Genomic DNA, 4,833 nt, shown 5'->3' with positions numbered 1-4,833 from the left:
AATTATGCTACAATTGAAATGAGAATTGGGATATTAAAATTCAATGTACCCAGTTTGTAGATATTTTGTAGATAAATTGTAGATTATTTTTATTCTGATTGTAGATGCATTATCTTCTGTTTTCACAAATCCAAAACGACTAAAACTTATACAAATCTTCTGAAAAAACGTAATTATGTCGAAAATCCCAATTAAACTACAATTAGATGAGAATTGGGATATTAAAATTTAATATACCCAGTTTGTAGATATTTTGTAGATAAATTATAGATTATTTGTATTCTGATTGTAGATGCATTGTTTTCTGTTTTCACAAATCCAAAACGACTAAAACTTCTACAAAATCTTCTGCAAAAAACTCAATTATGTCGAAAATACCAATTAAGCTACAATTGAATGGGAATTGGGATATTAAAATTCAATGTACCCAGTTTGTAGATATTTTGTAGATAAATTGTAGATTATTTGTATTCCGATTGTAGATGCTTTGTTTTCTGTTTTCACAAATCAAAAACGACTAAAACTTCTATAAATCTTCTGCAAAAAACGCAATTATGTCGAAAATCCGTTTTTAACTTTAAAAATCAACATCCATACCCCTAAAGAGATAAAAACAAAAACAATTGCCAGGGAAATTCTTTCTAGTTAAACAAATGGCAAATAACCAAAAAGGAATCGGTGGTCATAGATTAAATTAAAAAAAAGTTGGAAACAAGGAGCTCTTCAGATTTTGACTAGCCAACTCAGTCAATTGGTTTGCATGAAACAGAAGTACATACTAAAAGTTACTCTGCAGTAAAAGACATTGTCATTTATGAAATTTTTGTAACCCGAGGCTGCCAACAAAGACCCCTTTCCAGTGTAGGGCGTGGGGTTTTGGCGTAAAAGACATAGCATTTTTTCACTGAATGTAGACAAAAAAGATTTAAATTGAACTTTAATGGTGGGTGAACGATGTTCCTGCGATTTTAGAAGAGGGAAAAGGGGTAAAAAGAACGCGTGTTTGAGTAAAACGTGGATGAGGGTGAGGGTTTGGGAGAGAGAAACGTGGAAGTGGTGGGAGATACTGTAATACCTTATATTTTTAGTAAGGGTGTATTTGTCATATAGTAAATAATAATAATAATAATAATAATAATAATAATAATAATAATAATAATAATAATATATAAAATAAGTGGCCAGTGGCTAATTTCGTAACTCCACCTAAGGTTATTAAACAAAAAACAAAACAAAAAAAAAAGTTGGGCCAAACCCATTTACGCAACTATCAGATTTGACCTAGGGAGTAGATAAGAAAAAGAATTAACTTCCTGGTTTCAAGATAGGAAAAGTTACAAGGAGGGTGAGCAGACGTTGGCACTACACCAGAAAAGATATCAATTAATTTACTTTGAAAAATTGGCACTGTGCGGGAACTTTGGTAGAGAAATCAAAGCAATCAGGTATATTAATATCAATATCCTTTCGTTTGTATGTGCATTTAAGTTGGAGCAAGTGGTCTTTAATAATTAAAGGGTAGCGATTTCGCTGGTTGGGAATTGGAAATTTTAAAAGTTCTTAGTCTCAACTTTCAGCAGTTGAACGAAAAGCCACTGCCAACTTAAATTGGAAACTCGCTTTACGTGATTTGTATACGTAATTGGGATGGTGATTATTATTTATGTATTACAATTATTAGGTAATGATTTAGGGGAAAAATAACTTACTAATTATTATAATAACTAATTAGTTAATGGTTTAACAAAAATTATATGTAATTTCAAGTTTGGAGTAGTCTGTTTTGAAATAAAGTTTTTGCTACTATAATTTTATCTCTTTAATTTAAGATATAATGGCCACCTAGTGATTGGGTAATAAGGAGGAAGGCATATGATCGTGTAATAATGATTTAAGTTTTGGGGACATAAGAATGCATTAGAAATCCACGTTGTCTCTACTGTTGCTGGTTGTAAATTTGGATACTAAGGATTAGCCAATAAATTGTAATAATGAGATGATTGACAGTGAATAGAATAATGAGAGTGAATTAAGTAATTAAAATACATCCGACGAATTGATGATGAAATATAAAACTCGGAGGATTTGGATATTCTACATTTGTGATGGATTTAGCCTAAATGAGGAAATTAACATGGGATCGATATTATGTAATTATAGATTGATTGGAGGAATTCGTACGAATCGCACGAGGTGAAGTATTTGGTATTTCGGCACGAGTACTGTGAGTAGTAACCTTACCTCAATTTGTATTTCTACAACTAGCATGATTTACATATGATTTTAATGTGAGCATGTTACCGACTGATTTGAATCTGTATGTGGGACAAGTCCTTTACTCGATATGATACTACTATATTTATTTTAGACGATTACAGTTATTCTGAATATTCTCATTGTTACTGAATACGTTTTACTGTTACTTGAGATAAGATTTACCGTTATTGAAACGAAATTACATGATTTGATAAAAACTGAAATGCCCTATATTGTTTTAAAATATTTTCTACGAGTATATACGAATTACAGAGACAAGTATAAATGGGAGAAGACATTGAAGGATCCCGTAGCTAACGGCGGGTTCGTTAGACCTGGTGCACCTTGTAATTACAGATTACCGTTATAGCCCTCGCTAGTGGGAAGTAGAACTAGCATACCGTTACCGACTTCCCTCGAGTAGGGACTACCGTTATATTTGACTTCTTGCGAAGAAGTCCACTATTATACCGATTACATGATCCGTTCATTGAAACCTCCCAAAGGTGAATTTTGATATTATACAGTGGTTACCAAGCTTATTACTGAACTTTTAATTGTATTATACTACAAGAAAAAAACATGATGAGACTGAAAATTATTTATTGTTTCTGAAAAGGCATTTTGATGTTATCTGTTTGAGATACTAGCATGTTTTCTGACTTGTCCCCAATAAAAACGGTTGTGGTTAAGTGTTATTACTCACTGAGCTAGCGACTCATTCCCTGCTAATTTTTTTTCTAGAGACAGCAGTTGACACAGGCGAGGATTTCGTTAATTAGAGCGCACAGGTTGATAGTTCTTGGCGAGCCTCGCACTTGTTCGCGTGAACGGAGATTTTATTTATTGTTATGGTCTATTCTTTGAATTCTTAGAGTCTCTCCATAGTCATTATTTTAGTGTCATGAGTATTATTTATTTATTATAGTCTTATGCTAAGTATCGTTTTTTATTATCAAAGTTGGAGATAAATTAGTGTTTCTAGTGGTTAGTTGGTGATTTAGTTATGGTGGAGACTTGTATTAGTTAATTGGCAAGTTGTCAATTGTTGGGTATGATATTAGGATGTTTGGTAGTTGATTTGAGACAGGAAATTTTTTTGGATGGTCCAAAAACGGGGGAAACTTTGCCCGATTTTCTGTAAAATTGCCGATGAGGCTTACTTGGGAGCACTTGCTCCTAAGCGCCGGTCACAATCCTAAATTGGGTCGTGACATATACGGTACCTTAAATTAAGGAGGGATATACGCTGCATTAATTGTACCCTTAAAATACACTATGGTATAAAATTGGTAATTTGGTATACTAAATGTAATTATATCAAACCTTAAACATTGAGAGTAATATAGTTTCCTATATGGAATAGGAATGTAAAAATTCCTTTTTACCAAAAATGTGATAATAATCAACCAATTAACGTGATGTTTGTCAGTATTAGTTGAAGGCTGCTACTTTACATATTAAAAAGATGGGCAAAGATCACTTTTAGTTTGCGGATGAAACCATTTACATTTGATAGTGATAAAAGTGTATAAAATTTATATATTTTTGTATATAATATACAAATATATATATATTCGACTATTATTTCAAAAATAACTATACAATATCATTTTTCCTTAAAAGATTGCCAAAGCAATATATATATATATATATATATATATATATATATATATATCCAAAAGTTTTTATTTCCAAAAAATATATATATGTCTTTATTTGTTGCAAAAATATTAGGGCCATTCGGCAAAGATGGTCCAAAGTCCATTTCTGGAGAAGATAAGCTTTTTCTAAATATAAAGTCCAAAAAATAATAAAATAAATTTCAATACCAAGATAAACTGAAACAATTTCTTAACAAAAGGGCCACATCTACCTGTTGAAAATCTTGTTATTATTCAGCTAATTATGGCCAACCATGACTCCTTTTTAAGGTGATGTTTCACCGGCCATTACCAAATTAAGATATATTTAATCTTTTCTTTTTGTGGTTAAAAGGGGTTTACAAAGATCAATTAATCTAAAAGGTTGAAATTAAAATGAAGAACATACGTTCCAATCGTCCACTTAGTTCCTTTAAAAAAAATTCTTTTGACTTAAGGCATATCCAAAATTTAAAATTAATTGGGAAAATTCAGTTTTTTGCATAACTTAAATTTTGTTAGGCTTTATAAATGGCTATTGAATTCTGTTATACATCCAAAAACAACATAGTGGGACATAAATTTCTTAAATATGTTGTATACGGTCAAAATCGGGCTTGCCCTTTTCGTGAGACTGATCGAGGATGAAGCACAATAAGTCAGGATCGGCTTTGATTTATGACGGACCATGGCACGGGGATGGATTGCTAAGCTCATGAATCAATGACCGATCAAGATCGAGACCAGCCGTAATCGAGACCGAAGCGGGATAGAGATCGAGCGAGGTCGAAGGGAGCCGGCTAAGTCGAATAACAGAAAGCCGAGATATCCGTGGTCAGGCAAGGACCGTGACGAAAATCTCGGCACGTATCAAATCAAAGACCGGTTATTTAGCCTATCATGGGATTTGCTTCTGTAATTAGAATTGTATCAT

General features: G+C 32.3%; 1 long non-coding RNA gene across 1 annotated transcript; it reads left to right on the top strand.

Annotated features, from left to right (window-relative positions):
- The first annotated feature begins 1,286 nt into the window (after window positions 1-1,286).
- LOC107765089 (uncharacterized) lies at window positions 1,287-3,556 on the top strand. Its single transcript, XR_001643364.2, has 3 exons — window positions 1,287-1,445; window positions 2,161-2,224; window positions 3,001-3,556. It is a non-coding gene; the product is annotated as an uncharacterized LOC107765089 (long non-coding RNA).
- Window positions 3,557-4,833: the final 1,277 nt, after the last annotated feature.

This window comes from Nicotiana tabacum, chromosome 20, assembly GCF_000715075.1.
Source record: "Nicotiana tabacum cultivar K326 chromosome 20, ASM71507v2, whole genome shotgun sequence".
In the NCBI taxonomy this organism is placed as follows: Eukaryota; Viridiplantae; Streptophyta; class Magnoliopsida; order Solanales; family Solanaceae; genus Nicotiana; species Nicotiana tabacum.
This window is presented reverse-complemented; position numbering and strand designations above follow the sequence as displayed.